This window comes from Hyperolius riggenbachi, chromosome 5 (genome assembly GCF_040937935.1).
Source record: "Hyperolius riggenbachi isolate aHypRig1 chromosome 5, aHypRig1.pri, whole genome shotgun sequence".
NCBI classification, from domain to species: Eukaryota; Metazoa; Chordata; class Amphibia; order Anura; family Hyperoliidae; genus Hyperolius; species Hyperolius riggenbachi.
In genome coordinates this window covers 148,265,333-148,290,530 of record NC_090650.1, presented here as the reverse complement: position 1 = coordinate 148,290,530, position 25,198 = coordinate 148,265,333, and the positions used below count along the sequence as shown (strand labels likewise).

At 45.7% G+C, this 25,198-nt stretch overlaps 1 protein-coding gene across 3 annotated transcripts in view; it reads right to left on the bottom strand.

The window, feature by feature from the left end:
* Positions 1-25,198, bottom strand: part of COA1 (cytochrome c oxidase assembly factor 1) — a 136,186-nt gene that overhangs the window by 102,773 nt on the left and 8,215 nt on the right. The window lies entirely within an intron of this gene.

The window sequence follows — 25,198 nt, the reverse complement described above, 5'->3', positions numbered from 1 at the left end:
AGAGGAAGGCACAGTCAGAATCTGTATACATTGAGGTGAAGCAACAGTACACATCCAAATTAAAAGCCAGACTTTGTTCCAAAACAATTAAAATCACATCAAACAGAGGGAACAAAGCATGCACAGAGGTTGACAGCTATTTCACATCAACACACAAGGTGCTTTGTCAGGACAATGAGCCCCCAATAGACACCCCTTAACCCTTTAGCGACCAAATTATTTCGAGGCTTGCAAGTGCTCCAGGCCAATTTATTTTAGCACATATTAAAATTTCTTGTTTGTTACATTTCATTGCTACTAATTAGTACTGCTGCAATGTGTATTTAGGGCCACTTGTCACTTGGGGGCAGTGTGAGACAATAACAGAGGACTTCTGCTTTCAGCTTCTATATCCTCTGCTAGCACAAAGACATCAAAACATTCCAAGAATTTACAGCACAATGAGTTCTGCCAGCTGAGGTCAAAAGCAGTGCACTTATCTCAAACGAGATAATTCTTTTGAAGATGCTAATGGGTTAAATAATGTCTGTAAACAATACAATTACTTCATTCATCAGCAGATGAACATGCCAAATGCCATCTCTGCACACCGATCCTCCTTCCAGGCACTTCCGGGACGCTGTGTGCTTTCCAATGTGAGGAAACAGGAAGTAATTGCTGCGCAGTGATGGTACAAAATTTTTATCCTAATGTATAAGACAGGTCTTCTTGCTTGATGAGAGCATGCCGGTGGAGGGGGGAGGAAGCGGGGATGGGGCAGCATTCTCACAATGTTTGCCTCAGGCAGCAAAAAGTCTACAACATGCCCTGCTCACTTGTCACATATTTTAAGCATTGTTTTATACTCAACTAACTCCTTCTGAGCCTCCAGTGCATTTTATGTACAGTAAAACCTTGGATTGAGAGTATCTTCGTTTAAGAGCACTTTGCAGTACAAGCAAAAATGTTTGTGAAATTTTGACTTGATATACAAGCAAAAAAAAAAAGTATACATGCGTCACATCATCACAACTGAGCCAATAGTTCTTCTCTCTTAGCACTGCAGGATTGTACTTAATTGTACTTAATCTGAGCGTTGAGACTGTGCAAAGTCACATTTCCATGAAATCCAGAAAAGTAACTGTCATTGGATAAGTTCCTTGTTAAAGCCACACACGGAAAAAGGTTGAGGTGAGCCAACAGATGGCAATAATTCTGTTATAATGAAAGTCTTGCTTACATTTTTATTTCATATTATTTTACTATAACGGTTTTTGAATTGTGGATCGAATCAACTGGGTTTCCATTAATTCTTATGGAGAAATGTGCATGTTCAATGTCCAGAACAAATTATGCTCGCAAACCAAGTTTCCACTGTACTGTTCTTTTTGCTTTGCTCTTAAATACAGTAAGTATCACATGGCATAACTCTATGTTGAGTTTTAACCCAAAACAAAGAGCAACAGCTGGCAGATTCATTCTGATTTATTTATGGGCATTTGTTATATTTGATGGACCAGCTTACAGTGAAACAATACAAAGTAATTACAGTATGAATATCAAATCATTTCCTGAAAAAGCTTCCCACTCTGTGAAGGCGACAGGTGCACTTAAAAGTACTAAGGCACACATAAGATGAAACTCGGCAGAGGGGGCTGTTCTGACGAGAATCCAGTGTGTGCACAGCAGCCCCCGACCTTCCTCCGCTAGTGCTTTGAGTGATGGGCGAGAGCATTGTATCCCACCCACTGACGTCGGCTATCTGCCTTCCTGCTTTTTGCCATCTATTGCTTGCTAATATTGTGAATTTGCCTTTGGACTGCCTTCTGCTCTCATTGTTTTCTGGTTAATGGCTTAATCTCTGTGGCCCAGACACATGACACCAGTGCGTGTAATTGTGCCGATGCATGAGGATGTATAGGTAGCCAAATTGCACATACATTTTAAGTGTGCACCCTGCCGAAGTCATCAGCCCTCACTATATTCTGAAATAACCTGGGTGAAGTTTGCAAACTTTTGCCAAGTAATATCTCATCTTATATAAAAAAAAAATCCAGCCCAGGTTTGCTGGTTCCCATATGGCCTCTTGGGTTGTCTGTTGTTCTGCAGCCTTAGTAAAGGTGTGTACACACGTACAAAGTCTGGGAATCTATCATGTGTAAAGCAGCCTCTTATGCACCTAGATGCATTGGTGGTAGATCCACCACGACTGATTGACTCAGACAAGGGAATAGTTTTTTCCCTCTCCCCACCTGCTCTGATGAGTGCCACTCTGTTGGCCCTTCTCCCCAGATGAAGTCCCAATCCCTGCCTAGGGACATTAGTCGTAAGTGTATACCCAACTTTAGGTTGGACGCAATCAACTTTAGCTGATTAACTAACTAACTAAGGCCTTGTTCACATCAGGGACGTTTCTGTGCGCTTTTCACAGCGCATTGCTCCGTGCGTTCAGCAAGGTACTGATTTTCCAATATAATTAAATGTGCGTGGTTCACATCTATGTGCTTGACTGAGCAGTGTTACAAAAACGTAGGGTTGCATGCATTTCTGTGTGTTCAGCTGTAAAGCGCACATCAATGCAAGTGAATGGGTGCGCTTTTTTAGCAAGCGTTTTTTACCTCTAATTGGGAACAAAATACATTTACATATGAAAATAAAGCTTTGTTGACAACTGCTACTTCTACAATAAGAAAAACGGGCTTAAAAAAGTGCAGCGCAACGCACTGAAGTGCACACTAAAGCATGCTTTTTTTAACACGCACCTTCACACGTTTCTCAGCGCAACAGATGTGAACGAGTCCTAACTAACTAATCTTCAAACGGAGCTGCAACCAGTGCACAGTTCAAGAATAAATGTTAAAAAGTACTAAGGTTAAATGAAAAAATTCAAACACATTTATCTGGCACAGTGCTGTGTCCAAAGTATGTGAGTCATAAAAATCAGTCAAGAATCAGTGACACGTCAACCACTTCCTTTCTCTGTCTGAGCCGTAAGGCTCTCGTATCTTGGATACCACACATACAAAGAAGGTCTATGTAATGATAACACAAAATATATGTCTGCTTATCCCAACAATCTTTACTCTGCTTAAAATAGATTCAAGTGTAAATAAAAAAGAGAGGGAAAGGAAAAGCATGCAGCACTGTACATATTTTAAATGAAATTCCACGGTTGTTGAGAAAGGAAGACAAAACTACATCTCAGCTCTGTACATTGCAAAGATTTCTACACATATTACTCCATCATCTTAGCATGTTTTTATGTTTATATACAAGTATTCCAAGAGTTAGTATAGAACTTTGTCAGTTCAGCTGTGCAAAAAAAAAAAAAAAAATTACAGTAAATGACTGTAATATATCCAAATTGTTAATACTATGTACCTACAGTATATAACACTGAAACCTCTAAACAATGCTCCACAGAGTAGTCAAGTCACGTAAAGGATACCAGAGCTGAACTATTATATAAAAGGGGGGGGGGGGAGCAGGCATGTTAGATGCCGTCCTCATGCCACCCCCTCCCCCATTCTCCTCCGTCCCCTCCTTTAAACCATAAATCCTCTGCCGCAGCTCAGTCCAGGTCGCCGGAGTCGGGCTTTAGTGCACAGGCGCGCGCGGCCAGGATCACTCTGTGCGTACACACTACAGCACCATGATGTAATTTCACTAGGGTACAATCTGGTGCAAATCTTCACCATTTCACCACAGGCAACTGGGCGGGGGAACACCGCCTATCCCTCCTATGCTTTCCTGTCTGAACCATACTTCGGTACGATTCTGGACAGTATGTACCTGAATCCCTATAGCTGTGCATGCATGGCAAAGTGATTCAGCTGTGTGCTTGCAACGATGCAAGTGCCGACGTGCGTCTTGTGCTAAGTGGAAACTGGCCCTTACTGTTCCTTTAAGCCTCGTACACACGAGGCACAAAAGTCACAAGAGACCAAAATAAGAAAGAAAAAAAAAAACAGCGACAGCTCGTCGCCAGGTCCCTCTGTGCAGCAGCCATACACGCGGCGCACAGAGGGACAGAGATGCGGCGGAAGCTATCGCCAAAGGTTCTTCCCCCCCGCCGGAAGCTCCGTGCTCCGTCTATGGGTTGCTGTCGCTAGTCCGCATACACACGCAGTACGCGTGGCGGGCTAGCGACAAAGTTGCGGCGACAGCTGTTGCCGGCGATTGGCCAAGTCAATCGCCTGGCGACAGTTAGGACTAGCGATGGTTCGTGGCGCGCGCGTCATACACACGGGGGACCTGTCACCGCAACACGCGCGTACCACGTGGTTGCGGCGACAGTTGTAACCCGTGTGTATGAGCCTTTAGAAGAGACCACAATGTAATCCTTACCACGTCATAGTTGAATGTCCCTATCATAGCTGAAGACCAGTCTGGAGGGAGCCAATTAAGTTTTCAGCATGTTTTTAGAATGTAGGAGGAAACTGGAGTGCTGGAGAGAACCCACTCAAACACATGAAGAACATAAAAAAAAAAAAAACTTCATGCAAGGAAGTGTCCAGGCTGATAATACAATTGCTTATTTCACACAAAAAAAGTAAAATTTAAGAAGACATGGATCAGTGAGGTACTCATTTTTCGGATGCCATTCACATTTTATAGTAATTTGTACACATCTTGATTCTAGATCAGTGAAATGCTGTTGCTGGCGTTTTCATTTAGTCCAAATTCCCATAAAATTTGCAGCAAGTGGGAAAATTTTAATAATAATCTTTACATTTGAGCAGTGTAATCATTCAGATATGATCTGATTCCTTTAGAGCTGTGCCTGAAGATAAATATGAATCATGCAATAAAATGGCAATTTATGTGCAGCATAGTATAAACCATTTGTAATCTTTTTGTGAATGCTACACAGAATGGCAGGCTGCGCGCGCATCTCCTGCTTGGTGGGCGGAGCGGAGCCTTCAGTCTCAGGAGACTGTTCATTACCCGTACAGCGCTGAGATCTGCAGCAGTGCTGTACTGCAGACAGCCGTGTGACACGGCGGTCCCCCTGTGGGACACAGGAGCTATCCGCTGTGATAGTCTGAAGCCTATCACAGCTGATCGCTGTGACAGGCTGGCCAGGGGAGGGATGGTAAGAAAAAAATATATATATATTTATTAAAAAAATACAATAAATACTTATTTACAAAAAACAAACAAACCTGGGGGTGATTAGACCCCACCAGTTGGTGGGAAGAAAAGGGGGGGGGGGGGAAATCACTTGTGTGCCGTGTTGTGCGGCCCTGCAGATTGGCCTTAAAGCTGCAGTGGCCTATTTTACAAAAAAAGGCCTGGTCTTTAGGGGGGTTTAACACTGTGGTCCTCAAGTGGTTAAAGGAACATGTGCTATTCAATTAGGAAATGGCTTGTGCAGCACTGTAGAATTATAATAATTTATTTTTTTGAAGTTGAACTACCCTTCAGTAAATAGTAGCAGTAGGGTATTGTACCGTGTTAGCCATCAGTAAAAGCAAGAAGTTTTAAATCAGGATGATACCATTCATTGGCTAACTAAAAATGAATAAAAATAAGCAAGCTTTCAGCCTTGCAGCCTTCGTCGGGCTTAGTTTGCAGGCTAATATTTTTTTCAAGCATAAATACGTCATTAAGATGCCTTAATTCAAACAGAACATCTAAATGGGGGGTTCAGTAAATAGGGTGCACAAAGCACTAGCTCAGTCTTAGTGCATTAAAAATTCGCAAACACAGTTCATTTTTCAAATAAATCCACCCTGCAATAAATCCTAAATAAAGTTCAGCCTGTAGCTTCCTCACACAACCCCAAAGTTGTGCGCCTTGCATCTCCTTCACCTTACCCCACAACATCCTAATTTAAAAAAAACTGTAAGGGTTGGGTCCCACTACAGTGCTTTTGGCAGCATTTTTGGACCACTGTCAATCACCTGCAAAGCCAAAAAATGCTTTGCCAATGAAAGTGAATGGAGGGGAACCCACTGGAGAATGTGCAATTAGCTAAAGTCACAATCAAAGGTCATGCAGCATTTTGGCAGTGATTCATTGATTTTACAGCACTCCAATACTTTACATTGGAGTGTTGTAAAAAAAAACTCCTGAATTGCTGTACAAAGTGAATTGTGTGATTTCATTGCATTTTAACTACCCAGAAACACTTGTTTTTACTTCTCAATTCGCAAGCGCTTTATAAAACTGCTTTAAAAACAACCAAGAAATTGCTCCTAAAATCGCTTACAAAATGCTTGAAAGAAACACTAGCAATTGTTATAGTGATTGTAATTTGCAAGTGAGTCCCAGCACTTTGGCTCCATTCACATTTTAAAGGGCAATTGAAGCAAGAGGGATATGGAGGCTGACATATTTTTTTTGCTTTTAAGCAATACCAGCTGCCTGGCTGTCCTGCTGATCATCTGCCTCTAACTCTAATACTTTTAGCCATAGACCCTGAACAAGCATGCAGCAGATCTGGTGTTTGTGACATTATTGTCAGATCTGACAAGATTAGCTGCATGCTTGTTTCTGGTGTGATTCAGACCCTGCTGCAAATAAAAAGATCAGCAGGGCTGCCAGGCAACCAGTATTGTTTAACAGGAAATAAATATAGCACCTTCCATATTCCTCTCACTTCAGTTGTCCTTCAAGGCAAAATAGCGCGTTTTGCTAGATTGCAAGAACAGGTTACTAACCCTAACATAATGCAAAGAGCCGACCAGTATTTTTTGAGATACCAAATGCTTTTTCCTATAGAAAACCCATCTGCTATGGATTCCAACAGGCAGTTTGTGATGTAGCTCAATGTGAACTGAGACTAAACTATAAGCACTGCCTAAAGCCCCCATACACACCAGGGGACCTCCTTCACCCAGCAGGGATCAGTACACGATCCCTTGGGACACGCTGCACAGACAGGTCATCAGCCTCCAGGCTAGCAATGCATCTATTGCTATGGAAGTGGGCAGAGGGCGAGAGAGTAGATTCCTGTGGGCGGGGAAGAGGGGAAAAACAATGAGATTGGGCGGTGCTCAGGCATCGGTAAAGAGATCTTTAGCGGACATCGTATGGCCGCTGTACACATTGTACGCAAGCTGGTTTGACTCCCGATTCACGGATAGTAGTTTATGCTAGGAAATCTCTCCTGTCCCACCGTTGGACCTGAATTCACATGTATAAAAGGGCAGTGATATATAGATTGGATGTTTGAAGGTTCCTGCAAGTCTGAATTAAACATTAGTACAGAAGGAACCTTATAATTGCTTTGTATAAACCAGTGGAATTAAAGTTAGCTCTTCAGGATCATTAGCACAGGCAGTCTGTTGTAGTGACAATGGGACTGTTATGGTCACTTGTATAGAAATATTTATATGTATGGCTGTATTTTGCTTGTAAAGATTCAATTTTCCCATAATCCTATGCTGCATTCCTCTTTTCTCTTCATGACTGCAGTGGGCGTTACTACCTGAGAGAGTTTTGATGGTTAGAGTCTTGAGTTTGTCTGTTGCAAATGATGACGTCACCCTTCTTACAGCTATCTTTACTATCTCCCACTGGTTGTCACTAGCTGTTAAATGGCACATACAATAATTATGCAGCAAGTTGTTCTTAGCACTCAACATTAAAAGTCAATTTACAGCTTCCCTAGTGTGGCTGAATACGCCATAGTGTGCCAATTTCACTGTATGGTATGAGGAAAAATGAAAGTTTATTTTCACAGCATACATAATTTATTGCCATTGTAATATTAAACAAAATAGGTTTTTTTTTCATGTTGGTTTTTTGCTAAGTGACTGCTGATTTAACAAAGCTGCTACAGAAAGAGCTGCGTTGACTATTCTGCATTTACATAAATAAACAATGAAGCATTAAAACTATGTTGCACATAGATATAGGTGATATAGGGGTTGATTCACTTGACAGGTAGCCTATTTGGCCAATCAAAGTGCGAAGATCACATCCTGGAAAGCCACTGGATTAAAGAAGCGGCCGTTATTTCAAAGGAGTGCACGTAAATTACCAGCGCACGCTATGCAGCTCTACTGCGCGGAGCTTGTGTGCAGAGATTTTAACTCGTTGCTCAATTGAAGTTGCACTGCTTTATGAATCAACCCCATAATGAGTAAAGATGGCTGCACCACAATTACAGATAACTGTGTCATGCTCCCAAGGCAGCCGTGGCATGTTTCAGGTGCCATTCACATTATGTCCATTGCGTTACAGAATAATTCTGCATGCCGGCTCACTGCCCAAACAATTCTATCGGGCTGTTCACATCTCTGCATTGTAACAGATCATGTTATTCTAACTCGCTGCATTCAGGCTTTGCATTAAGATGTATGTTAAAGGACACCCGAAGTGAAAATAAATGAATGAAATAAACAATTGTATCTGTCTTCCTTCTCCTAAAAATGACTTTTTAAGATATTCCACAGTTTTATTTTATGTATTTATCAGGGGAGTTTCTAAGGTCCTTGGAGATCGGGGGCACCAGGCGGGGAGGTATATGCGCGCGCCGCACCAAAAAATGGGCGTGCCCATGAGGTGAGTGGGCGTGGCCATGGGTGGGGCCAAATTTACATGAACTTAGCAGCGGTGTAAGCTACAGATAACGGGCCTGCCCATCGAAATATTGGATGGAGCCCCCTGTCCTTTATTTGGATAATTTACAATCAGTATAGGCATAGATCAAAGATGTATACGCACATACAATTTTGATTGGTCAATCACTGACCCCCAATTTTACCACCCCCGTGCAGTAAGTGGGCCAACAGACAATGAATTTTATGAACAGAGCTAAAATTGGCTAATCAAAATTGTATGTGTGTACCAGGCTTTACAGCTAATACTGTACATACTGAAAGTAGCAGGGATCAGCATACAATACAGCTGGTTTACAATCAGTAAAGGCACAGAGTAACACCTTACACTGTACACACTGGAGGTAAATCAGCACACAGTGCAGGCACTAGAGAACAGCGTATACTGTACATACTGTAGGCAGCAGAATTCAGCACACTGCAGCTAGCGTGCCAAAAATATGAGGATCACGTTGTGCGGCGTGCTTATCGCGCCGCACCAAAAAATGGGTGGGCCATGGACCAGAATATAGGTGTGGTAACGGGTGGAGACAAATTTACATGAACCTAGCAATGGTGGGACATTAGATTATGACAGTGGTGGCGAACCTTTTGGAGGCCGAGTGCCCAAACTGCAACCCAAAAGTCACTTATCTATCGCAAAGTGGCAACAGCAATTTAAACTAAATACTGTACAAACGTTTTAACTCATACATGAACATTATGGAAAATCCAAGTTGAAAATAAACTGTGAAGATAAACAATTTCATCCATCCTACTCCTGAAAAATGTATTCAATTTTTTAGAACCTCCCAGTTTTATTTTCTGTTTTAAAACGCTAAAAAAGTAGGTTTAATGCTATTGTCTCATATGATAAGGATTCAGCTTTTCCCATAGTCTCGCAGTTAGCAATCATGTGACCCCCAACAAGACAAATTCAGCAATCATGAGGCCCCCAACAAATCATGAGGCCCCCAACAAGACAAATTCAGCAATCATGAGGCCCCCAACAAGACAAATTCAGCAATCTTGAGGCCCCCAACAAATCATAAGGCTCCTAACAAGACAAATTCAGCAGTCATGAGGCACATAAATAGACAGCATTTCACATAAATAGGCAGAATGCCCCCTTAATATGGTAGCCCCCCAAGTTAGGTAGTGAGTGACAGGGACCCCCAGGTTAGCTAGTGAGTGACAGGCGCCTCCAGTTAGGTAGTGAGTGACAGGGACCCCGATAGTAAGTGAGAGGGAGCCCCTTTAGGTAGTGAGTGAGTGCCAGAGAGCCCCTTCAGGCAGTAAGTGCCAGGGAGCCCCTTTAGGCAGTGAGTGAGCGCCAGGGAGCCCCTTTAGCCAGTGAGTGAGTGACAGGGAGCCCCTTTAGCCAGTGAGTGAGTGACAGGGAGCCCCTTTAGGCAGTGAGTGAGTGACAGGGAGCCCCTTTAGGCAGTGAGTGAGTGCCAGGCAGCCCCTTTAGGCAGTGAGTGAGTGCCAGGGAGCCCCTTTAGGCAGTGAGTGAGTGACAGGGAGCCCCTTTAGGAAGTGAGTGAGTGACAGGGAGGCCCTTTAGGCAGTGAGTGAGTGCCAGGGAGCCCCTTTAGGCAGTGAGTGAGTGCCAGGGAGCCCCTTTAGGCAGTGAGTGAGTGCTAGGGAGCCCCTTTAGGGAGTGAGTGAGTGACAGGGAGGCCCTTTAGGGAGTGAGTGAGTGACAGGGAGGCCCTTTAGGGAGTGAGTGAGTGACAGGGAGGCCCTTTAGGGAGTGAGTGAGTGACAGGGAGGCCCTTCAGGGAGTGAGTGAGAGACAGGGAGGCCCCCAACAAATCATGAGGCCCCCAACAAGACAAATTCAGCAATCATGAGGCCTCCAACAAATCATGAGGCCCCCAACAAGACAAATTCAGCAATCTTGAGGCCCCCAACAAATCATAAGGCTCCCAACAAGACAAATTCAGCAGTCATGAGGCACATAAATAGACAGCATTTCACATAAATAGGCAGAATGCCCCCTTAATATGGTAGCCCCCCAAGTTAGGTAGTGAGTGACAGGGACCCCCAGGTTAGCTAGTGAGTGACAGGCGCCTCCAGTTAGGTAGTGAGTGACAGGGACCCCGATAGTAAGTGAGAGGGAGCCCCTTTAGGTAGTGAGTGAGTGCCAGAGAGCCCCTTCAGGCAGTAAGTGCCAGGGAGCCCCTTTAGGCAGTGAGTGAGCGCCAGGGAGCCCCTTTAGCCAGTGAGTGAGTGACAGGGAGCCCCTTTAGCCAGTGAGTGAGTGACAGGGAGCCCCTTTAGGCAGTGAGTGAGTGACAGGGAGCCCCTTTAGGCAGTGAGTGAGTGCCAGGCAGCCCCTTTAGGCAGTGAGTGAGTGCCAGGGAGCCCCTTTAGGCAGTGAGTGAGTGACAGGGAGCCCCTTTAGGAAGTGAGTGAGTGACAGGGAGGCCCTTTAGGCAGTGAGTGAGTGCCAGGGAGCCCCTTTAGGCAGTGAGTGAGTGCTAGGGAGCCCCTTTAGGGAGTGAGTGAGTGACAGGGAGGCCCTTTAGGGAGTGAGTGAGTGAGTGACAGGGAGGCCCTTTAGGGAGTGAGTGAGTGACAGGGAGGCCCTTTAGGGAGTGAGTGAGTGACAGGGAGGCCCTTCAGGGAGTGAGTGAGAGACAGGGAGGCCCCCAACAAATCATGAGGCCCCCAACAAGACAAATTCAGCAATCATGAGGCCTCCAACAAATCATGAGGCCCCCAACAAGACAAATTCAGCAATCTTGAGGCCCCCAACAAATCATAAGGCTCCCAACAAGACAAATTCAGCAGTCATGAGGCACATAAATAGACAGCATTTCACATAAATAGGCAGAATGCCCCCTTAATATGGTAGCCCCCCAAGTTAGGTAGTGAGTGACAGGGACCCCCAGGTTAGCTAGTGAGTGACAGGCGCCTCCAGTTAGGTAGTGAGTGACAGGGACCCCGATAGTGAGTGACAGGGAGCCCCTTTAGGTAGTGAGTGAGTGCCAGAGAGCCCCTTCAGGCAGTGAGTGCCAGGGAGCCCCTTTAGGCAGTGAGTGAGCGCCAGGGAGCCCCTTAGGCAGTGAGTGAGCGCCAGGGAGCCCCTTTAGGCAGTGAGTGAGCGCCAGGGAGCCCCTTTAGGCAGTGAGTGAGTGACAGGGAGCCCCTTTAGGCAGTGAGTGAGTGCCAGGGAGCCCCTTTAGGCAGTGAGTGAGTGACAGGGAGCCCCTTTAGGCAGTGAGTGAGTGACAGGGAGCCCCTTTAGGCAGTGAGTGAGTGCCAGGGAGCCCCTTTAGGCAGTGAGTGAGTGACAGGGAGCCCCTTTAGGAAGTGAGTGAGTGACAGGGAGGCCCTTTAGGAAGTGAGTGAGTGACAGGGAGGCCCTTTAGGTAGTGAGTGAGTGCCAGGGAGCCCCTTTAGGGAGTGAGTGCCAGGGAGGCCCTTTAGGGAGTGAGTGAGTGACAGGGAGGCCCTTTAGGGAGTGAGTGAGTGACAGGGAGGCCCTTTATTGAGTGAGTGAGTGACAGGGAGGCCCTTTAGGGAGTGAGTGAGTGACAGGGAGGCCCTTTAGGGAGTGAGTGAGTGACAGGGAGGCCCTTTAGGGAGTGAGTGAGTGACAGGGAGGCCCTTTAGGGAGTGAGTGAGTGACAGGGAGGCCCTTTAGGGAGTGAGTGAGTGACAGGGAGGCCCTTTAGGGAGTGAGTGAGTGACAGGGAGGCCCTTTAGGGAGTGAGTGACAGGGAGGCCCTTTAGGGAGTGAGTGAGTGACAGGGAGGCCCTTTAGGCAGTGAGTGAAGGCCAGGGAGCCCCTTTAGGCAGTTAGTGAGTGCCAGGGAGCCCCTTTAGGCAGTAAGTGAATGCCAGGGAGCCCCTTTAGGCAGTGAGTGAGTGCCAGGGAGCCCCTTTAGGCAGTGAGTGAGTGCCAGGGAGCCACTTTAGGGAGTGAGTGACAGGGAGCCCCTTTAGGCAGTGAGTGACAGGGAGCCCCTTTAGGCAGTGAGTGAGTGACAGGGAGGCCCTTTAGGTAGTGAGTGAGTGACAGCGAGCAGGGATGGGCGCAACTTCGGCTTCGGGTGAGTCCGGATAGTGCTATCCGGATCTCACCCAGTAATGCTGTGCAGGGGGGGGGGGGGGGGGGCGGTTCAAGCTTACCTGTCTGACCTCTTCTCAGGTATGTCCCTCGGCACCTCCCACGATGCGCTCCAAGCGGCAGTCACATGCGTACAAACACATCCTCCTTCCGGGTTGAAGGAGGAAGTGTTTGTAATTGCCTTACGCGCGTGGACCGCATCGTGGGAGGCGCCAAGGGACATACCTAAGAAGACGTCAGACAGGAAAGTTTGACCCCCCTGCCCCCCCGCACAGCATTACTGGGTGAGATCCGGATAGCATTATCCGGACTCACCCGAAGCCGAAGTTGCGCCCATCCCTGACAGTGAGGCCCTTTAGGCAATGAGTGCCAGGGAGCCCCTTTAGGCAGTGAGTGAGTGCCAGGGAGCCCCTTTAGGGAGTGAGTGAGTGACAGGGAGGCCCTTTAGGGAGTGAGTGAGTGACAGGGAGGCCCTTTAGGGAGTGAGTGAGTGACAGGGAGGCCCTTTAGGGAGTGAGTGAGTGACAGGGAGGCCCTTTAGGGAGTGAGTGAGTGACAGGGAGGCCCTTTAGGGAGTGAGTGAGTGACAGGGAGGCCCTTTAGGGAGTGAGTGAGTGCCAGGGAGCCCCTTTAGGGAGTGAGTGCCAGGGAGCCCCTTTAGGGAGTGAGTGAGTGCCAGGGAGCCCCTTTAGGCAGTGAGTGCCAGGGAGCCCCTTTAGGCAGTGAGTGAGTGCCAGAGAGCCCCTTTAGGGAGTGAGTGAGTGCCAGGGAGCCCCTTTAGGGAGTGAGTGAGTGACAGGGAGCCCCTTTAGGAAGTGAGTGAGTGCCAGGGAGCCCCTTTAGGGAGTGAGTGAGTGAGTGCCAGGAAGCCCCTTTAGGGAGTGAGTGCCAGGGAGCTTCTTTAGGGAGTGAGTGAGTGCCAGGGAGCCCCTTTAGGAAGTGAGTGAGTGACAGGGAGGCCCTTTAGGGAGTGAGTGAGTGACAGGGAGCCCCTTTAGGGAGTGAATGAGTGACGGGGAGGCCCTTTAGGGAGTGAATGAGTGACAGGGGGCCCCTTTAGGGAGTGAGTGAGTGCCAGGGAGCCCCTTTAGGGAGTGAGTGAGTGCGTGACAGGGAGGCCCCCCCTCTAGCCGCCGCCGCTCCCCCCCCACCTCTCAGCAGACCTCAGGATCAGCGGCGACCCGACCAGTTGTACGAGCGGGCGCTGGACGCACCCGCTCTATATGCGGAAGTGATGTCACTTCCGCATATCAGTGCGGGCGCTGGATCCTAGCGCCCGCACGATTGGTCGCCGGCTCGCTGCCTGATCCTGAGGTCTGAGTGACGCGGCGACGGGAGGGAGCCGCTGAGATCCGTGGCACCCCAGAACAGATTGGGGGCACGTGCCACCCCAAAACAGGGCTAGCGACGCCCCTGGTATTTATTAAATCTACTTTTTAAGTTTTAACTGTTTTTTTGTTTTTGCTCAATGACAAGTATGCCAGAGATAAAATCTATGAACTATTGACCCTTTTTATCTCTTTCCTGCTCCCAGAAGCCATTTTCTGCTAGGAAAGTGTTTTATAGTTGGAATATATTATCAGTGAGGGACACACTGTAGTCACTTCCTGTCTGAGTCAGGACTGAGTCAGCCACTTACATACCTGATATTTAACTCTTTCAGGCAGAGAAAGAAAAAAAAGGAACACAGCATAGTTATTTGTGTGTTTGGAACTGTACATACACGTCTATCTCATCATGTCACCTCGGGTATCCTTTAAATGCCTATAGCAGTTCACACACATAATAATGTGTGCGTTATGCAACCTGCAGTGTGAATCCAGCCTTAAGCCTGTTCACAGTGGTGCATTGAAGTGCAGTGTAATGGCCGCTCTGTAATGCGGCTTACCGCACTCCAATGCGCTACCTATGCAACATTTACAGTGCGGCGGGTGCGTTGCGGAATACCAGGATGTGGCATGGTAACGCACTACATGCAGTGAATTACCGGTAAACGTGATTGTTAATAGTAGACGTGAAGCATACTTTTCACTGACTGTATGCTTCACTGTACCTGACGCAACACGAACATAACGTGTGGCGCCGCTGTCCCAATCTATTGTTGTTGCTACAGAGAACACAATGGGCACTGTGAACAAAACTTAATATTTTGGGTCCCGTGGGGTCTTTTAAAGGAAACCTGTAATGTCTTTAAAAAAACGATCCTCCTGTCCCCCGCCACGGCTCAGTTTTGCCAACTTGGAAGTCAGCGGCCTTGGCCACGAGCGTCCTCGTTCTCGCTCCTGTGGCTGGGAACGTACTGCACAAGTGCAGCTAGAGAAAATATCATACTGCGTCTGCGCAGGACGCTCCCAGCAATGTCAGCGTGAATGAGGACATGCATGGCCAGGGCCGCGCAGGTGCAGTGGCCAGAAACAGGCTCATTTGCTGAAAGCAAAGGGGCGGAGGACTGGGGGATCGTTGAGGAGCATCGTGGGTACAGGGTGGCTGCAGGGGGCTGGCAGAACATTACAGGTTTCCTTTAAGTGAAATGTTTTTGTTGTTTGCTTTCCTTGGTGAAGGGTCTACCTATCTTGCTGCATTTTGCATGCTGCCTGGACACTATATAAATTGACTTTTCTGGTGAACTGCAACTAGTGCCTATTTTTGGAATAGGGCTTATATCTTCAAAAATCATGCTGGGGCTTTCGGAGTAGGTCTTATTTTCAGGTAAATGGTATGAGTTAAACTGAGGAAATACAGCTGGAAAGTGATGTACTGGTTTTATTATTTGTGGATAATTTAAGGGGGGAGGGTTTCTACTTTTTTATATCCAATATGTTACTGTAAGCTCATTATATTCACATAAATATCCAAAACGATTGTTGATAATGCTTAATGACAATATATATTTAAATTATCCTTACAAATATCAGCTTCAGTTCACTAAAAGCCTGATATATGTATAACAAGAACAGGATTATATTAAAGAATTCCACAGACAGAATCCACTAGTAAAGTATTTGCACCGAGTAGATTTTTTTTTCTAGCCAGACATGGGATAAGCAGCTGTAATAAGGATTAAGAAGTATAATATATTTCAGTGGCTTAGCCAATTGACTTTGTATTTTCTGTTTCCAGGGCTAAGCCTTATAATACAGTCTGGCTGGATGACAAGGATATCTATTTGGCATGATTTCATAACCTAAAAAGTGAATATCCCCACAATTATTTAAAAAAAAAAAGACCCACAGAGCTAAAAAATGCACACTTCATTTAATGTAAAATTGTTCAACGCAGTCATTGTTCCAAACAATAAAATCAAGGTGCGCTTACATACAGGGTTTAGCGAGCTTGGAGCTCTTTATATTTTGCACAAAGCTGGCTGGAATTCATTTGCTGCTTCTTTGAAATGAAATGGAGTGTGCATACTAAGCTTTGTATTCTTCCAGGCAGTATAATACACAAGTTAACGTTGCACAAACTATTTTTTTTCTGTTCTTTTCAGTGGCTGTATAAAAACACTTGCATGACAGCCATGAAATGCAGAATCACAAAAGCAAATATGTCAATTCACTACTTGTGACACATCTTCAATGGTCTGGCTTTTCCCCTGTTCCATGTATCTTGCTAGATAAAAAGACAAAAGATTGTAATATGAAACAAGGCCTTATGGAACACACTTCTGTGAAGAATTACAAGTTTAAGTACAATACTTACTATTCTTCATAAAATGCTAGACATAAAAACTAAGCCTTCTGCATATCATGTTTGATGCAGAATGGTGTCATAAGGGAAGTGCAGGCCGCACCAGGTTTCGCCGCACCCAGGCAGAAGCAATCAAAGCTCAAGCCTCTGGCCACAATTAAGGAGAGATGAGGGGAGGGCCGAGTTTTCTCCTACCTTCCTCTAGGTCTCCCCTGTAGGTAGAGACTAGTGTAGCGGATGTTTAGGAGCTTACTACTTACTGTTCACTTGGTGTTTAATGCACACATTTAATTCTCTGTGCAGTGATTTGTGAATGTCTTTCCCTTGGAGGCGGGTGGCGGATGGCTCATTCTAGGTAGTGTGAGCCCTGGAGTGGGCTGTCAGTGCCTGTCCTCCACCCCCCTTGGAGTGCAGTGTGTGAGCCAGCCCTGAGCTCCAAAGCTCGGTGCGACCCATGCCTCATTCCTTTCCTTTTCAAATGTGTTGCACCCAAGCTATGCTCAGCAGCAGAACGCAATGGTGTTAAGGTAAGTGCATGTTTTTAAGTATTGGGAGGTGAAAGGTGCGGATGGCTCTCCCCGGCGCTGGCCACGCTTGGGGGAGTCGCCTGCGCCGTCCGGCCTCCCCCTCCGGGGTGCTGTTGTGGTTCCCAGGCAGTGAGAGCGCCTGGGACCCCGCGGTCCCTCGGCTGTATGGGGGCATTGGGAAGCCTCCTCGTGGCGCTCCTGGATAGTGCTATTGAAGCATGAACTAATTCCCGCAGGGCAACCGCTTTGCGGCATTGGTTCAATGGACCCTGCATTAGTTGGCATGCGAAAGCAAATGCATATTTGCATGAGCATTGCCTCATGAATAGCCAATTAGGCCAAATTTGCTCAGCCAGTTATGCCAGGTGTTCACTTGGTGTTTAATGCACACATTTAATTCTCTGTGCAGTGATTACTAAAGAGAAGTATGGTCGAGCCTGGGGAAATGTGGCGCTGGAGATGGCAGGCTTTTAAACACTGCTGCCCTAGTCTCTGCCTATAGCGGAGCAAGGGAGGGGCCTTAGGAGAGGGAGAGATGAAAGAAGTCAGGTTCACTTCCATACCACCATGGTGTGCATGTGAATATATTGAGGAAGTCAGACAGCCATTTTGTCACTCCAAGAAAACCTGTGCCCCCCTCCTCCCCCCATGAAAATAATCAGAATGCGGCAGCATTTCACCTCAAAAATACATGTATTGCGGAAGCATTTTACCAGAAAATACACGTATTGCAGAAGTGTTTCCCCAGAAAATAAACGTAATGCAGCAATGTTTCACCATAAAATAACCATAATGTGGCAGAGTTTCAACAGAAAATACATGTAATGTAGAAAGCGTTTCACCAGAAAATATACGTAATGTGGGCAGCGTTTCACCAGAAAATAGACATTGGCAGGGCTCCTCCCCCACCTTCCTCTTAGTTAGAAATGGATGATTGGTGTCAGGACACCTTCTGGGGAAAAGACACAGAAAACAAAAAACATGGGAGCCCAATAGTGTAATATGTTTAGTCAAAATTGTCAATGTAGAAGATAAGAATCTACTCACAAGAGTGGGTTGCAGAGGGGCAACCGACCACAGGAAGCAGGTGGAGACAATTAACCCGACTCCACTCGGGAAGGTCACTAAGGACCTGGATGCGGTTGCTCTCCTTGGAAAAAAGAAGGGAGGCAGATGTTCCCCGTGGTGTAAACCACATATGTTCTGCCTCCACCCCTCACACGGGTATCGTATGGGGGTTAGGGATGCACTAAATGGTTTAAAGAGGAGCCCTGGTGGTATATAAAAGCGTTTAAAAGCAGTTTTAAAACCGATAAAGGTTTGAGGTTGCTTACCTCAAGGACGACAAATCTTTGTAGGGACAAAAGATTTTATTGGTAGCACAGGCAACGCGTTTCACGGGTCTGAGCCCGCTTCCTCAGGCCAATAGCAGTGCCAGGCCAATAGCAGTGCCAGACCAATTGAAATAGCAAGCTAGTTACCTCTAGTTTAAAAAAAAAAGCATTTACTCACCTGCAGAAGACTGCTCTCCCAGGGCGCGCTGCTCCCCCGATGATCTTCCATGTAGCACTCCGGGTGCAAAACTCCCGCGCTGACAGGCTGAGCGGGGCTACGAGAAGATGGTGCCCGAAGCCCTGCACTGGAGACAATGGCTTTGGACGCCATTTCCCCATAGCTCAGCTCTGTCTGCCAGAAACCACAGATTCCCGCAAGGCTGAAGTGAGATACAGGCTGCGGCCAGTGAACTGGCGCAGATTCTAATTAGACACCACAAGCCAGTTCACGCCTTGGGGGAGGTGTCACACAATCTGGCAGGGGTGGCCACGGTCCTCCCAACTGCGATTCCCCCCCCCCCCCCCCCGCACAGCGATTCAAGCGACTGCCTGGTCTACCTAGTGCACCAGGCGCCTCTGTGTATATCACCAGTATATTGTAAATGCAAGTCTGATGAGCCATCAAAGTATTGGAGTTGTTCCCTGTTTATTCTTATTGATTAGAGGAGAGTGGTCAAACCTTTTTAAACAGAGGAATGTTTTATAAAACACCACCTAATCAGATGTTCCTTAGGCCGGTTTTATACTTGATTTTTGCGTTGCAGTGCGATGCTCCTGCTGCATCCCACCGCAATGCAAAAAAAAAAAACAGGGTCATATGCACAGCGTCTACCCCCCGTTTCATGACGTACTCCCTGCTGGGCACCACTGGGATTCCCATTGGTCCATGTATGCGGGTCGCACCACACTCTGATGTTTACACTTACTTCATCGCCCACAGACTTCCATTATCCCAAGCACTGTGCGTTACACACGGTGCTTGCGGTAATGTGCTGCAGAACTTGCGTCGGAAACTTCCGCAATGGACCACAATAGGTGTGAAAGTATCCAAAGACTTTCATTGCTTTTGTGGTCCCTTGCAGTAAAATAGGGTAACGCAATGCAGGTTTAAACTGTAAGTGTAAAAGGAGCCCTAGTGTTTTAGATTTGTATTCTTTTGAACATATACAGCAGGCGAGTTTGACAACAAACTTTAATAAAGCACAGTCTGCACATTCCCTCTAGAGGCTTAATATAAGAACTGCATAAGCCATGAATTTTAACTTATTTGAGGCTTTCCATTGTATAATGCAACTGACCAAATGGCAGTATTCGTCTTAAATGCTACCTGCACATTGTATAAGCATTTGGCAAGTGCAGTGGCTGTGTGTGGTAAGTGTAGTGTAGTCTGCGTATAGTTTCTGACAATCAATTGAGCAAGCCAAGGGTCCATCGACCTCAATGTAAATTACGGCTATGACAGTGCCAACTGAGTTGTTTGGACCTCAGGGCCGCAAACCTTACGTCAGGGTTCGGCTATTATATAACCAAAGTCTAACTATCAACGAAGGTAGCGGCAAAACTTGGGCTAGGCACCCTGGAGTTAACAGCAAAGGTACACCAGATTCATCTATTATTTAGATGAGCTCTAGCTATTGGCTAAGGCAGCAGCGGAACTCAGACTAGGCGCCCCGAGTGTTAGAAGTGAAGGTGCGCCGGGGTTCAGCTGTCATATAGCTGATCTCTGGTTATCGATTAAAGGAATACTATCGATTGAAACAACTTTTTTTTTTAATACTCTATATTAGTGTACACATTACCACTAGTGCTAGGGGCACTTTATTTATTCACCCAAGCCTCTCTCCCTCTATCCCTGCTTAAAAATTCATTTCTCACACAGCTCACAAATATATTTCACTGTGTCACTCACAGCATGCAGGAGACATGAGGAGAAATAGGCTGATCTGAGGTGGTAACAGGTAACTAAATGAGCTGTAATATTGCTGGAATATAACTAGCTATAACACTAGTCTGTGTTTACACTCAGACTGGTTGCCTGGCTGCCTCTCAGCTGTAAAATCCTCGGTCAGTTTTAGATACAAAATGTATCTAAAGCCTCATACACACGCTTGATTTCCTGGAACGACGGGTCCGTCAGACCCTCCCGCTGGGCAGGCGTTCCAGCGACAGTACAGCGTGTGTACAGTCTGTCAGGCAGACTGATAAGGCTGCTTCTGAATGATCCGCGCAGCGGATCGTTCAGAAACAACCTTCGTTCAGAAACAGCCTTATCAGTCTGCAGACAGACTGTACACACACTGTACTGTCGCTGGAATGCCTGCCCAGTGGGAGGGTCTGACGGACCCGTCATTCCAGGAAATCAAGCGTGTGTACGAGGCTTTAGTTACATTTTGTATCTAAAACTGACCGAGGATTTTACAGCTGAGAGGAACAGCTGTGTGAGGAATCAAATTGCTCCTAGTACCTGTCCTAATGTTTGCTACAACATACAGCTTTTAAAAATAAATGCATAGATCGATAGTATTCCTTTAAGGTATCACAGAAGGTAGCAGTGACATTTTGGCTATTTGACTGGGGCCCGGCTGTTAGGCCCGGGGTTCAGCTATGTAACATTGGATTTTGGCAATCATGCCTGGCAGGATGGAGAATAAGAGATAGGTGTTTGGCTTTCATATAGCTAAATATCAGATGTTACTTAGTGTTAGATGTAGGTAGGGGGAGTAGAGTTACAATGGTATGAAATATTCAAGGGATAATAATGGTATCACACAATTATTTGGACCCAGGCCCCTCCTTACATTAAATAATGTGCCCCCACTCCTTCCCGTATGGTAGCCAGTCATAAGTTACTCCAGTATAGCTAGTTAAGTATAGGTGCCCCAGTATAGGTAGCCAGGCATAGGTGCCCCAGTGTAGGTAGCCAGCTATAGGTGCCCCCAGTATAGGTAACCAGGAATAGGTGCCCCAAATATAGGTAGGCAGGAACAGGTGCCCCAGTATAGGTAGCCAGGCATAGGTGCCCAGTATAGGTAGCCAGGAATAGGTGCCCTCAGTATAAATAGCCAGGAATAGGAAGGGGGCGGGAATGCAGCAGCAGGCGCACAAACAGCAGCTAAGGGGGTAATCAGATACTCCCTCACCCTAGGGGGCACTGTTACTATGAAATTGAACACAGGAACAGGAAGTAAGTAGTACATGTGGCGCGTGGATCCCGGCAATGCGTGTATCTGATTCTCACTACACGCTCAGCTGCTCTATGAGCCTGCCGCCGTCTCCCCCCCTCCCCCAAAAAACGGTAATAGAGGATTGTGCATAGTATGATTACTATGCACAAACACATCACAGTATACCACTATACTGCGGCAACCCTAGGGGGGGGGGGGGGGTTAGTGATAGGGAGAAGTTAGTGTTAGGCTAGGTAGGGGAGAGGTTAGTGTGAGGTTTAGGATAAGGGAAGGCAATAGCAGAATATCGGTAACATTACTGATATTGTACAATCAGCAACATCTTGCACCTAATTTAGATGGATATCCGAGGTAAAATGTTAAAGATTACATATACAGTAGCAGGAAAATGTGAATCCTTTGGAATATGAATTTCTTCACAAATTGGTCATAACATGTGATTTGAACTTCATCTAAGTCAGAACAATAGAGAATCACAGTCTGCTTAACCTTTTGGGGACCGCGGGAATACGTTTCTACGCCGCTCCTGCAGCGCATCTACTCTAATCCGGCGTTGGATCTACGCCGCCGGTTGCCTGCTTCCACCCGCCGATCGGGTCTACTGGCAGCCCATAATTTGGCTGTCAATAGACAGCCGAGAAGTAAATTTATGCGTAAGGAGCCAGTTTCATTGGCTCCTTACCATGTGATCACTGTGAGCCAATCACAGTGATCACTGATCACTGGCAGAAAGCAACAAAGTTGATTTCTCGCCCGCCCTCCCTGTCAGACTGTCAGCGATCTCTGATAGAGAGAGCTGCAGCTGCTGTGTCTGTGTCTCACAGATGGTTTTAATGTAAAAAAAAATAAACTATTTTAACTATTGTACCCCTTTGATCCCCTCTGATCCCTTCCCAACCACCTAGAGTGTTAGTGTTGTCTAGGGTCTGTATTCTATCAGTGTAGATCAGTGTACAAAGGAGTGTAGATATATATATATATATATATATATATATATATATATATATATATATATATATAGTGTAAGGGTAGAGAGTACAGTATATAAGAGTGGATGTAGAGAGCAGTGTATATAGTGTAGTGTAGAGAGAAGTGTATATATACTGTATATATAGTGTAGTGTAGAGAGGAGTGTATATATACTGTATATATAGTGTAGTGTAGAGAGGAGTGTGTATATATACTGTATATATAGTGTAGTGTAGAGAGGAGTGTATATATACTGTATATATAGTGTAGTGTAGAGAGGAGTGTGTATATATACTGTATATATAGTGTAGTGTAGAGAGGAGTGTGTATATATACTGTATATTTAGTGTAGTGTAGAGAGGAGTGTGTATATATACACTGTATATATAGTGTAGTGAGGAGTGTCTATATACTGTACATATAGTGTAGTGTAGAGAGGAGTGTATATATAGTGTAGTGTAGAGATGAGTGTATATATACTGTATATATAGTGTAGTGTAGAGAGGAGTGTATATATAGTGTAGTATATACAGCATTGTATATATATTGCTGTGGAAAGTGACTGCATATAGGGGCCGTACCATATACAGTTTGTGTATATACTGCCATTTCGTAAAAAGGCAGAAATGACGAAGAGGACATACTCTCTTCAGCAGGTGTATGAACTTATGTGCCTGTCTGGTGAAAGCAGCGAGGAGGTGGACAACTCTGACTCTGAGCCAGTCGTCGACAGCGACACCATATCCGCTGATTCAGAAATTGAGGATCAGTCCTCTCCCCAACCAAACAGCAGCGGGAGGCAGAGAGAGACTGTCGTGACAGCTAGCCAAACAGCGGAGAGAGCAGAGTACCCCCTGCAAAACGCCGGCACCGCCACACATTGATACCAGAGGACATGGTGAGTCCTGTGTGGTCACCCGCCAATTTGGAAGCAGTCGAGCAACCACCATTTACCGCCCAGGCAGGAATATCCATAGACACCTCAAATTTCTCCCCAAAGGATTTCTTTCAGCTGATAATATCGGATGAGCTCTTGGGGATGATTGTGGAGCAAACAAATCTGTATGCTTAGCAGCACATCGCTGCTCACCCAGGGTCCAGTTATGCAAAGCCCGGGCATCACAATAAAACATCATTATAAAGACTACTGGAGCAAGGTCTCCATCCATCACAAGGGCATTTTCTCATACACTATGTCCAGAACACGTTTTCTGACAATATTGCGTTTCCTGCATCTTAATGATAACGCTCAGTGTGCATCCAGTACCAGCCCAAATTTTGATCGGCTTTATAAAATCCGTCCCCTTATCAATTATTTTTCCCAAAAATTTCCAGAGCTATACACGCCTGAAAAAGATATTTCCATCGATGAATCCCTCATACATTTCACCGGACGTCTGGCCATAAAGCAGTACATACCCTCTTAACGCACGAGGTATGGTGTCAAAATGTACAAGCTTTGTGAAAGCACCAGTGGCTATACCTGGGCATTCAGGATTTATGAGGGGAAGGACAGCCAATTAGAGCTCCCTGGGTGCCCAGATTACATCGGCACAAATAGGAAAGTGGTGTGGGACTTAATTACCCCATTGCTAAATAATGGCTATAATCTCTACCTGGACAACTTCTACACGAGTATACCCCTTTTTAAACATCTGTTCAGCCAGAAAACACCTGCTTGTGGTACAATGAGATCGAACCGTAAAGGCTTCCCACAGACGCTAGTCAACAAGCGCCTTGAAAGAGGAGAGTCACAATATCTTCGCAGCAATGAAATGCTGGCAGCAAAGTATAAGGACAAAAGGGTTGTGTACATGCTTTCTACAGTACATCCAGCAGCAAACGCACCGACCAGGACAGATGGTGTACAGAAGCCATTATGTATCCACAAGCACAACTAGTACATGGGAGGTGTGGACTTCAACGACCGTCTTGTACAGTCACACCTGGCATTGCGCAAGTCAAAGTACTGGTATAAAAAGGTTGCAATTTATTTAATTCAAGTGGGCATAGTTAATTATTGGATACTCCACAAAAAGTCCACAAACTGTGGTACCTAGAAGTCTTTCCTGGAGACCATAGTTATCGCACTGCTGGAACCATCAGATGAAGGCCCAAGTACAAGAAGTGATGCAGTTGCCAGACTTTTTGGGAAACATTACCCAGTAAAAATTCCACCAACCGCCTGCAAAGAATATCCACAGAAAAGATGCAGGGTTTCCTCTAAGCAGAAAAGGAGAGTACTCAGTCGATATCACTGTACAGATTGTCCTGAAAAACCTGGACTGTGTATGAAAGATTGTTTCCGGAAGCACCATTTCTCCATAAGATTTTAAATAGTTTCCCCTAAAATTCCACTAAATTTCACAAAAGCAGCAGAGGTGTACCATTCCTCAACATTTTAATTTTTTCTACCCCCAAAATCCCAGCGTTTGCAAAATGCATTTTTTTTTTTATTTAGAAACGTCAGTTCTTCTGCTTTTTCATAGACATACTTTGGAGTGTAGAAGAAATTCACCCCAGAAATGATTCAGTAACTCCTTCCGAATAAAACGATATCAGATATGTGGGGCTACATTGTTTTATAGTTAAAAGCAGTATCCAGAAAATGTTGTCTATAATTGAGGTTTCAGAGAGCATAAATCACATGCTGGTATTTATCAGTGTAAGCCGATCACAAAAAAGTTGGAGCTAAAAAGTCTGTCAAATTCCCACCAAAATGACTTAATTCAGTAAACTAAACCCCCTGAGGTATCATTGGATGGGTGCATTGATCATTTTGGCTGCATAGATTATTGGTGAAATGTGTGACAACAAAATAAAAAATGCATTTCATTCCATCAAGTTTCACCAAGAGAATCTACAACACGTAGAACACTAAACAAGA